This window comes from Tiliqua scincoides, chromosome 7 (genome assembly GCF_035046505.1).
Source record: "Tiliqua scincoides isolate rTilSci1 chromosome 7, rTilSci1.hap2, whole genome shotgun sequence".
NCBI classification, from domain to species: domain Eukaryota; kingdom Metazoa; phylum Chordata; class Lepidosauria; order Squamata; family Scincidae; genus Tiliqua; species Tiliqua scincoides.
In genome coordinates this window covers 45,533,690-45,546,761 of record NC_089827.1, presented here as the reverse complement: position 1 = coordinate 45,546,761, position 13,072 = coordinate 45,533,690, and the positions used below count along the sequence as shown (strand labels likewise).

Genomic DNA, 13,072 nt, shown 5'->3' with positions numbered 1-13,072 from the left:
AGTAGACCTGGTTAGGCTTGTGCCCGCAATTTAACAAAAACTTTATTTTGCCTCGAGATCGTGCGCTGCCACTGCGATCACAGGTGTGCATGATTATCATTGCACATCAATTGCATCTGATTGCACATTAATCTGCATTGTTATCATTCAATGCGATCTGTGCACTTTATTCATAATAAATGCATTATAAAAAATTTTTAGTCGTGCGTGATGGCGAGATTCTGTAACTGATGCACATTAATGTGTACAATTGCCCATTCATGTGCATTATTATCATTCAGTGTGATCTGGGCACTTTTGGTGTTGCTAAAATACATTTTTTAAAGTCATGCATGATGGTGAGATCCTGTAACTGATGGTGAATCAATGTCAAATTTTACAGTTTAAAACAATTAACTTTTGCATTTCTGTTGGTAAAATAAAAAAGAGCAATTGCAGCAGCCACTTACTCCTGAGTAGCCATTGCATCATCATTCACAACTGCTGCCTCTTCTACTCTGTATAACAGCCCAGCCCTATGCATGTCTACTCAGAATTAAGCCCCATTAGTGTCAATGGGGCTTACTCCCAGGAAAGTGTGGATAGGATTGGGCTGTTGGTCTGGTAAAATTACTTTAAAGCACAGTCCTATGCAGGTTTACTCAAAAGTAAGTCAATTGAGTTCATTGGGGCTTGTTAACAAGAAAGTGTCATATAGGTCTGCAATCTTATACAATTACTTAAGTGTAAGTGCCACTGAACTCAGTGAGACTTTCTTCTGAATTGACATCCATAGGCTAGCGCTAGAAGTCTCCTAATTAAGAAATGCTGGGGATAGTATATTTTATAGTTTTGTCCAGGGAAAGTTAATGCAATTATTTGAAACAAACACAAGATGGCGCCAAAAGCCCACAACAAATGTTTTATTTCTTTAATAACCCATTTTGTGCCCAGCCCGCAGGTGTACACATATGATCCCTGTTGCGTATATGGGCACAAATGTATATGGTCTGTGGAACTCATTGCCACAGGATGTGGTGACGGCATCTGGCCTAGATGCCTTTAAAAAGGCATTGGACAAATTTCTGGAGGAAAAATCCATTACGGGTTACAAGCCATGATGTGTATGTGCAACCTCCTGATTTTAGAAATGGGCTATGTCAGAATGCCAGATGTAAGGGAGGGCACCACGATGCAAGTGCAGAGCCTGTGAGAAGAATTTTATCTGGGGTACAATTTCTTCTGGGCCCCTTCCTAAAGGGGGAGGGGGCAATGGGGTAGGCAGAACAGGGAACAAAATAAGGCAGGGGGAGGGTGCTGACAGCCATAATAGTCTACTAGGCTTCTTGATGCAGAGCCCACCTGATCATGCGGCATTGGCAGCTAGATCAAGTAATATGGAAAACCAAACACACTCCTAAGTCTATCTAAAATCTTTGAAATATAGAAAATCAATTGGCAGGAGGTCTGGTCTAGAGGGTAGAGCCTCCATTTGCCTGAAGATTAACATCCACAAGGTCACCAGTTCGAGGCCACCGGCACCGTGCGACCTTGAAGCAGCTGGCAAGCTGCAGCTGAGCTGTTCCATCTGCTCAGAGCGTGGGAGGATGGAGGCCAGGATGTTAAACCAGATCGGAGTGTAACAGCTCGAATGTGGTGGTTCTTGAAAGAGAGAACCTTCTTTCAATTTGTAAAAATCCCTGCGTGGATTTAATAAGCCTGCCTATGTAAACCGCCTTGAATAAAGTCTTGAATAAAGACCAAGAAAGGCGGTATATAAATACTGTATATTATTATTATTATATTAATTGCAGAAAAATTAGCATCATCATATTTAGGCTCACACAGAATGAACCAAAATGAACTTCTGCAGCAGGAATAGCCCCGCACCTAGGTCCCTGAGCTTCTATGCACTCTTTCACGGTTATGGGATCCACAAGCCAAAGAGCTACTGTAGCAAGCCGGGTTCCTCCCAGATTTGACACTGTGTTAAGGAGGGTCATGGATGCATTCCTAAGCCTGGCGTGTATGGCTTGCAGCAGCAGTTAACACTGCATGCATGTGGTTGTGTCCCACCATGATGCACTGGCAGCAAGTTCAGGTGAGATAGGAAAATGTCAGATCCCAGGAACTTTCTGGACCCCCCTCCTTTGGCTCCTGGGCCCCCTTTCTGACCCTGGACCTGGGTACAAATTACCCCCTTTACCCCCCTCTCCAAGGCCCTGATCTAGTGTGCTCTCTGGGGCATTTGGTGGGCTGCTGTGAGATACAGGAAGCTGGACTAGATGGGCCTTTGGCCTGATCCAGTGGGGCTGTTCTTAAATGGCTTTTTAACAGAGGGGAGAAGCTGCACAGGGAGGGAAACAAAAAAGCACTGCAAACTTCAATTATTCTTTGAGATATTCTAAGTCGGTCACCGAAACCCATTTTTATTCTCCTTTTTTCATTCTCTAAGGAGGGCTCAGCCTGAAGGCAGTCACTTTGCTGAAGCTGTAAGAGGATGTGGGTCTGAGCAGTGCCTAGATGGGAGACTGCTTGAGAACCTCACGGACACTCCTTTAGTTGCATGGAAGAATGGCTGGATATAAATGAACCTTAGTAGTGCGTTTTCATTTACATCAGGGATTTTAAAGCATTTCTCACAGAGTCAGGCATGTACCTTGCCTCTTTCTGGGGATTGTGGGGCAGCATGTATAGATTTTTTTGCTAACCTTTAGAAGTAGGTTGTTTCAGAGATAGTGACTTTGCAGGGGTCACCCATAAGTGGCCACCATCTGCTCAGTGTTGCATGTGCTGGTGCTCTTGGACTCCCTGAAACTCTGTGCATGCACCAGTAAGACTCCCTGAGACTCTGTTAGGAGCATAAAGGGCTCTGAAGACCAAAAGGTTTGAGAACTGCTGCTCTACACTAACTGCTTTCCAATCCAGTCAGTACTGACTAGAATATCAATCCAGGGCTGGTATTTTGTAGGGTGCAGCACATGTACCATATGCATTTATTTAGCACCTCCAAGTGTTGGGGCCCAATCCTGTCCAACTTTCCATCATTGATGCAGTCATGCCAATGGGTTGTATGCTGCATCCTGGGGTGGGGGAGCAATCATGGAGGCCTCCTCAAGGTAAGGGGATGTCTGTTGCCTTACCTTGGGCCTTCATTGTGGCTGCATTGGCACTGGAAAGTTGGATAGAATTGGACCCTAAAATGCTTGACAGAGAATGGGAAGATAGTAGTTTTCTGGCCCAAGTGGCTCACATGACACACAGGAGACCACAGACAAAGGGGAAGAAAGTGGGATCAGTGAGAAAGGATGGGAGTTATAAGTGCTCAAAGTGTGCACACCATAAGCCCAGAGAGGTATAGCTCCATGCCACACACTCTATCATCAAAGTTATGGTCTCTCCAGCAAAAGTTGAAGAACTAGGGTGGGAGGGTTGTGATTGACTGCAGATATTCCAATTTGTCTGGATAAACTTGGTTAGCTTATTCAAAAGACTTTGAAGAATCAAGAAGAGGGCAAGTATAAATCTGCAAGAAATGACTACTCCAGCCCTGTGATATTGCAAAACCACGCACCATCTTTCAAATGACCAATTAAAATTGCAGGCATCAGCTTGCAGGAAAAGAACAGAATTAAGAAATAGCAGATAAGAAGCGTTTGTCAGCAAGAAGCTTGAACAATTTTTTTCTCTGCTAAACAACAGCTGTGCACATTAACTGGATGATGTCATGAAAAGAGTCTTTCACTCTTTAATTAGCTGGATAAATTTAGGGGAATTGTCTACTTTTACATATTCAAATACATGTTTGATCTAGAAGCCCAAGCCTATGAATATCTGCTCACCTTTTGCAGAAATTGAAGGAGGTCTTACAATTTGTGATGGTTGTGTACCATTTAAGCTCCTTGATGGTATGGAAATGTGTCAGTTAACACAAGGTTGATATTTCTGGTTTTAGGTCTAATTTACCATTTTTCTTTTATTTTATGTTCTGTAGTTATTAAGGATAATTTTAGGCTTTGTTTAATCTTATAACCTGACATAGTTGTATGAAATTGTAAGAAATCATTACCCTAGCAGTAATACTTCTTGCTGGGTTGTTATTGGGGTGTATGCCAATACAGGTTATTCTGATTCTGTTTCTACTCAGAAGTAAGTTGCATTGAGTTCCATGGGATTTACTCCCAGGTAAGTGTGTATTGGCTTGCAGCCTAAGGGAGGAGGCTTTTGCTTTTTTTGCACGAGAGCTAGTGCAAGAACAGCAGCAATGATATCTTTCTAGCAAACAATATTCTTAGCTAAAGTTAGCTAAAATCAACTTTACATAGAAAATAGATTCTTATGTGATGATAGAAACTCCTTTTTTTCCACAAATGGACAAAACTAGAAATTTCTGACTTTAGTTCAGACTCAGATCAGCCAAGGCAAGTGATCACCAGTCTTTAATCACAAAGGATGTATCGTTGTTGGTTGTTGTGGGCAACCTTCAGTCTCGAAAGACTATGGTATTGCGCTCTGAATGGTGGTTCTGGCACAGCGTCTAGTGTGGCTGAAAAGGCCAATCCGGGAGTGACAATCCCTTCCACACTGGGAGCAAGTGCAGTCTGTCCCTGGTCTGTCTCCCTGGCTATGGGCCTTCCTTCTTTGCCTGTTTACCTCAGTCTGTTGGCAAAGTGTCTCTTCAAACTGGGAAAGACCATGCTGCACAGCCGTCCTCCAAGCAGAGCCCTCAGAGACCAAGGTTTCCCATCTGTTGAGGTTCATTCCTAAGGCTTTCAGATCCCTCTTGCAGATATCCTTGTAGCACAGCTGTGGTCTACCCGTAGGGCACTTTCCCTGCACAAGTTCTCCATAGAGGAGATCCTTTGCGATCTGACCATCGCCCATTCTCATGACATGACCAAGCCAACGCAGGTGTCTCTGTTTCAGCAGTGCATACATGCTAGGGATTCCAGCATGTTCCAGGACTGTGTTTTTTGGAACTTTGTCCTGCCAGGTGATACCGAGGATGTGTCAGAGGCAGCACATGTGGAAAGTGTTCAGCTTCTTCTCCTGTTGTGTGTGAAGAGTCCATGACTCGCTGCAGTACAGAAGTGTACTCAAGACACAAGCTCTGTAGACCTGGATCTTGGTATGTTCCATCAGCTTCTTGTTGGACCAGACTCTCTTTGCGAGTCTGAAAAATGTGGTAGCTGCTTTGCTGATACATCTGTTTAGCTCAATATCGAGAGAAAGAGTGTTGGAGATAGTTGAGCCAAGGTACACAAAGTCATGGACAACCTCCAGTTCATGCGCAGAGATTGTAATGCAGGGAGGTGAGTCCATATCCTGAACCATGACCTGTGTTTTCTTCAGGCTGATTGTCAGGATGTATATACACATATATACATGTGGATTTATAGCCACACTCCACATGTGTCTTTCTTTGCTCCGGCCTCCTCCTGTCCAGGGTGCATAGGTCACAGGAACAACTGCTTACCACAGTGTTTCTCAAACTCGGGACTACTAAGTGGGTTGCGAGCCAATTCCAGGTAGGTCCCCATTAATTTCAGTGTGCATTTTATTTTTAATATATTAGATTTGATGCTACCATGGTATGTGACTGCATTTGGGGAAATGTTACAAATCTGTATTTTTAACAGCTTACTGTGTATATGCTTTTAACAATGGGGCTTACTCCCAGGTAAGTTTGGATAGGATTTCAGTCTTTGGGATTGTCAGGGCCCCTCCCAGATGCCCTGACCCCCGACTTACCTGGGAGCAGGCACCCCATGCCCAGAGTGGGGAGGCTTCACTGCCCCCAAAGGGGGCAAAGCAGGGTGGCTCACCTCAACCAGCCAGAGGGGGCTGGCAGGGCAAACAAGGAACACAGAAGGAAACAAGCCAGGACCAGGAAAGGCCTTTTCTGCCCCACCTGGAGGAAGAGGAGGGGCCAAAGGGGGCAGGCTTGCTCCATAAAACAGGGAGGCCAGGGATGAGAGGCAGTTAGTATGAAGCAGGGAGCTGTGAGGTCAACAGCTCCTAGGCCAGGTTTGGCAGCTCTGCTAGGGAGGAGGATAAGGATAACCCCCTCTCCCTCCAGCCAATCTGAGGCCTCCCTGGGGAGGAACAAGCCTGTTCCAGGCCCCTACAGGGATGTTTGGGGAACTTTTTTAAAAACAGATCAGTAACTGCTTGGGAGGGTTCTCCTTTGTTTTAAATAAATTTTTAAACTTATACTTATTGTAAACTTTTACTTACTTAAATTTTTGTCATATGAGGGTATTAAAATTTTTCCTGCTTGATAATGTCACTTCCAGCCATGAATCACTTCAGGTTAATGGCATCACTTCCTGTGGGTCCTAAAAGATTGTCATTGTAAACAGTGGGCCCTGGTGCTAAAAAGTTTGAGAACCTCTGGCTTACCAAATAATGTGTTGCTCAAAAACTTGATTACTCACCAAGAATTTACCTGCAGTTTTGAAGGGAGAAAAAATACATTTAAACCATGTTTAAACATTTAAAAACAAAACATTTAACATATCTCCCATGCTGCCTCCAGTTTGGTTCTGTGAAATTCAATTGCTGTAAGGTGGGGAAAGGGTGGAGTACTCAATGTGATAAGAATCTCTCTCTCTCTCTCTCTCTCTCTGACTCACTCACTCACTCACTCACTCACTCGATGTGTGTGTGTGAGTGTACAAATATAAATTCAGAGTATGTATCACAAAAAAAAGTTGATAGTTCTCTGTCAATATAAATTATATATAAAGAACCGCAAAGCTTACAATAAAAACCTGAGCATCCTATCAGGTGTATCATTCATTTGAAATGTTTAGAATCCTGATTGGACGTTGGAACTGAAAATGCTTTATTTCCCAAGTGTGAAGAGCTGTAATTTTGTCTCAAGATAATTGCTCCCAAAAGTTGAAGGCTGCAATCCTATAAAAACTTTCCAGGAGGTAAGCCCCAATGAAGACAACAGGATGAACTTCTGAGGGAAAAAAATGCATAGTATTGTGCTGTAAAAATCTTATCGTGCATAGCAGCACTTGTCAGCCCTTCTTTTCTCTTGCTGGTTTCACTTTTCAAGTTCCCACCTTTGCAAATATTCTTGGCACCAGCAATGGATGCTGTGCATAGAAGTGGGCGGCTTGCCCTATTCTTCTCCCTGGAGTGAAGAAGGAGCTTTTCCAGTTCTCCAGATCAGCTGCTTCCTAATCCCTTCTCTGTTCCCAACTTGCAACCCTCCATCCCAACTTGCATCTCTTTTCAAGGGCCAGGTCATCAAAGGGTCAAGCCTTACTGCAGTCTGCCAGGGCACTGCAGCCCAGTCACTGCTGTCAGGTAAAGCAGTTTCAGGTGATCCCCATTGCAGTGGGATCAAGTAGACAGCAACTGTTACCCTGCACATGCCTGATCTCATCTGATCTCGGAAGCTAAGCAGGGTCAGGCCTGGTTAGTACTTGGAAAGGAGACCGCCTGGGAATACTGGGTGCTGTAGGCTTATACCATTGTCTTTTGAGACTGAAGGTTGCCAACCATAAGGGATCAAGTACCATCTGCCATCCTGCGCTTAACCACCAGTGGCCATTGCTCAAACAACAGTCCTTGAGAGTCATGACCAAGATTGTGACCATGCCCTGCAGGGAGCAGTTATTTGACCCTTTCTCCCTGCTCCTGCCAAAAATCCCCCCCCCACCCGCTACTATTTTCAACTCAGCCACCTTCTGTAGCAGGGGTGTCAAACATAAGACCTGTGGGCTGAATGCAACCCCCAGAAGCAAATTATTATAATTGGACTGTCCAAATGTGATAATTGGGTTCTTTTATATCTTGAAATTATGAACAAAATTTGCATGTTTTCTGTCATTTGCAGCTAATGAGTTTCTATGTGAGAACCATGTGCTTATTTCTGGCTGTCATGTGCTTAATGATGTCATGAAGCTTCTTGCTTATTGATGTCACTTCTGGCCCTCAGCAAGCTCCATGAATGCTGTTCGGCCCACTATATGAAACGAGTTTGACACCCTTGCTCTATAGTGTGTACAGCTGTTGTTGCAACACGCCCCAGAGAAAGCTTGCTCCAGCAGAGGCTCAAAGTCCCGGTGAAATCATGCAACAAAATGTTCCCACGAGCCAGCCAAACTCTTTTCAGGACTTGCCGAACAAAGCGAGGTGCTGTTGAAAATGGATGCGCGCAAGCAAATCATCAAATCAAAGCATGTTGAAATTGTAGAGGGTAGGTGGCACTGTTTGCCTTTGCAAGGAAAGAACAGCTCTTACAAAATATTATGAGCTTTGAAATTCAGGGAGCTTTTTGCGCCAATGGTACACCATGGTGGAATTAATAAAAGCAGAAATGTCTTAGTAAGTTTTCTATGATGTGTTTCTTCCCCAAATTTGTGCCAGAGTTTCAATTTCAATTCAATTGTTTTGAATGACCAGTGTATTTAACTTCATAGAACCATAATTCAGATAAAATCTGTGCTTGTAAAGGGACCAGGAATGCACGCAAATAGTCTTGTGTCAACTGTAAGAGCTCCCCTTGAAATTCCTTAGCTGTCTGGGCAGGGAATAAACCTCAAATTACCTTTAAATTTTGCATTGGATGGTATTTCAGTAACATCTTTAAAAGCAACAATCAGTTCACATGACATTAGGTTCACTTGTGATCCTGGTTGATGGACTGCCCAGGGCCAGGACTGCAGAATACTTATCCTTCTGCAAAAATAACTGGCAGGGTGCCAGTGTCAGCAATCTTTGTGGTGGCAGCAGTTGCCTCCATCAGATTAGGCTGTACTCATGGGTGTCTTCCAATATAAAAAAAGCAGGGTGACTGGCTTCCAATCAAAAAATAGCAGGACACCTGCATCAGCAATCTCTCGGGAGGCAGTAGGAAGTGTTGCCTCAGCTCTTTTTTTTTAAACCCAATGAAAAAAGCAGGGAGCCTGCGCAAAGGACTGCTCTGTGTAGCACCCAGAAAGGCAACTCTTCTGTTGCCTCAGGGGGCATGTTGCTGACTTTTCCCTAGCTCCAAATGGGGGAAGAAGAGGTGAGGAGTTTTGAAAAATTTATTTCCAGGGGGGAGGGGGGACAGAGACTGTGTTTTAGAGACTGAACTTTATTTCTGCAGGGGGGAGAGAGAGTGTGTGTTTCAGAAACTGAGCTTAAGGGGGAGGTAGAGGGCGAGTGTATTTGCCACCCCATCCCTGGACCTCACTGCACATCATTGCCATAATGCTGATGCTTCCGGCAGTGGCTTAGTGGGGGTGCTCATCTCTGTTCACTTGCCTCTAGTGCTCCTCCTCCTCCTCCCATCACCTGGTGTGAAAAATGAAGGGAGAAACAGAGCAGAAGAAAAACTGTGGAGCGGAGAGCTGGACTAGAACACTGAACAGTGAGAAGAGCAGAGGCTGACATGTAATCGGGTAATGGGAGTGCAGCATTTAGCAGGCCACCCCAGGAGATGTTAGGCCAAGCCTGCACCACTGTTAGCACCCAAGCTGCTAATACTGAAGTGCCCTCAATCCTTGTGGGGCAGGAGCTCTGGTCTAGAGGGTAGAGCCTCCGTTTGCCCAAAGATAACATCAGAAGGTCACCAATTCAAGAACACCAGCAGCTCCCTGAACGGCTAAACCTTGAAGCAGCTGACAAGTCGAGCAGTTATTCCATCTGCTCTGCGGTATGAGCGAAGAAGCATCTTCATGTGAGAGATGAAGGAACCACTTGCCAGCCTGCGTGGGAGGCACTGGAGGCCAGAAGAGAGATCAGACCAGGGAGATCCATCTGAAATGTTGTGTGGTTCTTGAAAGAGAGAAACATTTATGATAGTAAAAATCCCCTTGAGGGATTTAGAAACACCTGCCTGTGTAAACCGCCTTGAATAAAGTCAGAGGAGTAATCCGATGACCAGAAAGGCAGTATATAAATACCTAGTTATTATCCTTGTCCCCAATCCTGGTTGCACAGCCATGAGAGTAATTTGTTCCCACAGTCTAGAAAGTAACTATATGATTGAGCTCCCACCATTGCTGCAACAGCATGGAGCTTGCCCATAGGAGTGTGCTTTTCAACAGCAACCATAGACCTCAGTATGTAGTGCCTTAATTGGTCATGAGTATCTGATAATGAAGAAGTCTTACAGCACAATCCTAACTTGCGCTGGAACAGGCAGGCAGGCAGGCGAGCCTGTGCTGTATCCAGCAAAAGTTGGGGGCTGTCTGAGGCTTGGCCTGAGGCAAGGGGAAACTTTTCCCCATACCCTGGAGAGAGCCGCAGCAGCCCCAATGGGTCTACTTGGATCTGTGCCACCTAAAGAGGTAGCATAAATCCAAGCTGCCCAGGACTGCTCTGGGCTGACCAGGAACGGCGCTAGGATCCAGCATAACTGCTGGATCCTGGCCCCACTTCCTGCTCCCAGCCCGCCTGCCCCTGGGAATGCCCGCTGCCCACCCTCCCCTGCCCCAAAATGCCTCCCTCCCATCTCCTCCCTGCCCTCCTTACACCCCCCCTCCCGAGACCTCCATGAGATCTGGCCCCACGTCGGCACAGGAAGGCCAACCTACATCTGTGCACCAACCTCTCCCCCCTCAGAGTGGCACTCTTCAGCCAGTGCAAGGGACTTGCGCCGGCTGATCAGGCAGTTGGCATTGCACCCTTAATAATAGAGCAGGTACTTAGCATAATTATTATCAGCCACTTTGGATCCAGCTCTAACGCATCTTATGCCTCTATCCTCAATCCTATCCAACTTTCCAGCCCTGATGCAGCCATGACAAAGGGGCAAGCACTGAACTGTGTGATGGGAGAATAGTCAAGGAATCCCCCTCTAGGAGACAGAGTATTTGATCCCTTACTTTGGGACTGCGTTGTGGCTGCATGGGTATTTGAAAGTTGGATAGGATAGGGCCCTTAGAGAAAGTCCCCTTCTCCTGAGGCGCTGCCTGCGGCAGGCTGCGGCACACAGGATGTAGCGGCAGCTGTTGTCGGCGCCATGGCAGCCACGCGCCCCAGGCAGCTCAAGATTGGGCTGCCCGTTGGGTTATCAACTGAGTAAAAATGATGCAGATGGACTTTAGATCTGATTTTTTTTTCTTTTTTCAAAATGAAAAAATATTTGCACACTGACTGATCTGTCGCCACTGGGTCCCGCTTGCAGTCAGCACAACACAACAGCTCTGCAGGCGAATACACAATTCCAGACTTCACTTAACGAGCCTTATTGTACAGTACAGCATGTGTAGAGTCATTTTTTTGTCACTTTGTATTTTTGGTGTAATGACATAACCTGTTAACCCCAAATATGTAGACTTCTATAAAATGGAGAAATTAGGACTGCAGCCTTTAATTGATTAATTGGTTAGATAAATTGGTTTTTTGAAAAAACAACCTTTGATCAACTGAACATCAGATTTATAAAAAATTTAAAGTTATATAAATTTGTATATAGTTGCAAGCTCTGGATCTCATCCCCTCTTTTTGAAACCGCTTCGCCCCCTTTCTCTTCTCAAACATATGCCACCAAAAAGGCTGGAGTATGTCTGAAGAGACCCATAGGTAAATGGACAGCCTACCAAGGGGTACATAAAAAATTACCTCCTGCAGCCTATCTGATTCTTCACCACCACCACAGCATGCAATGAAGCCTCAATTTGCTCAGCTGCACTCTCTAATGTGGCAGAGGGTAGAATTGGGCAGTAAGTCCTGTTGAACTCTTTGGACTTGAAGTTGAACTTACTTCACCAAGACTGATTGTAGGGAGGGATGAAGACTGGGACATGAGCCCATGTGCAGGGTTGCTGCTCGTTAGTCTGGAAAGGGTTCCTGTTTCTTTTGAAATTTCACATAGGAGAGTTAGATAGCAACTATTGGGACTTCTGCTGTTCTCCTGACCTTTGCTGCTGGAGCAGAAGTCCCAGTTGCTCCATCCATTCTCAGTTCATGGGATTTCAGCATGGCTAACTTTGAATTGGACTGTACTTTGAACTTTGAACTAACTTTGAACTGGACTTGGTGGAAATGATCACGATCAAATTCCTCTCATTCCAATTTAAACATCCCATTGTATATTTTTCTGATTGGGCTTTAATAAGCAGGGTTGGGAACTTGAGTTTGTGAGTCGTGAGCATGGAAGACTCTGAAGAAAACTCAAGTCAAGGCTCCCCTGACTTGGTACTCGTCCCCACATGTCCAGACACCAGTCTGCCTGTGTCTAGGTGTGCTTCCTTACTGTTTTCACAATGTGAAAAACCTCATGGGGCCAGCATTCCGATGGAGCGAGCAGCAGGGAATTTCCAGCTGGGAGGCAGGAAAGGTGAATTTCCTCTTGCAATGAATGGGGAAGGCGAGACTGGGTTTTCTTTCCCATGCCTGATAGGAAGGAAGAAATGGATGATCATTGGACAAAGGATGGGCATTCTGATATTTTCATTGGCTGAAGGAGGGCAGGAGGAAAAGCCAAGGGTGTTCTTGCCTTACGATTGATTTGAGAAGCCCAGGGAGGGGGGGGAGGCAGGGAAGGGAGGGAGGCAGTTGATTGTGATAATACTTTGCACCATATGGCTGGTGGGAAGGAGGGAGCATCTTTGAATGACTGGCTGCTGTGGGACTACTTCTGAATAGGGCTGCAAAGGATCAGGTCACCCTGATAAGTCTTGCAGCTGCTGCACATGACCCTCCTCCCTCTTGCCACTTCTGTCCCTGCTCTCACTCAGCCCCCCCCCGACCTCTTTACAGATGGGGCAGCAGGGGAGTAGTTAAATAGAACTCCGACACACATGTGCACAGAGAGAGAGAAAGAGAGAGAGAACCCGGAAGCAGTCCTGTCGTAGGGGGGCGATGACTCTTGACTCCACTCGAGTCAAGGCACGCTGGACTTTCCCTTTTAATAAGTACCCAGCTGTGGGTACAGTTGACTAAGATAGCAAAAGCTAATACTAGAAAATATGCCAAGTTATTACCTACCCTCATTCATTCATGTGCATGATTTAGATTTCTATAGCAAACCTTCAAACTAAGCCTTTAAAATCAAAATTAAACCATTTGATATTTGAGAAGAGGTACCAATGTCTAAAGCCATTAGGGCATTTTAGTAAGATCAATCTGTACCATCACC

The 13,072-nt window shown here is 45.3% G+C and overlaps 1 pseudogene; it reads left to right on the top strand.

Moving 5' to 3' along the window:
* The first annotated feature begins 7,342 nt into the window (after positions 1 to 7,342).
* Positions 7,343 to 7,462, top strand: LOC136658229 (5S ribosomal RNA; annotated as a pseudogene).
* The last annotated feature ends 5,610 nt before the right edge of the window (positions 7,463 to 13,072 follow it).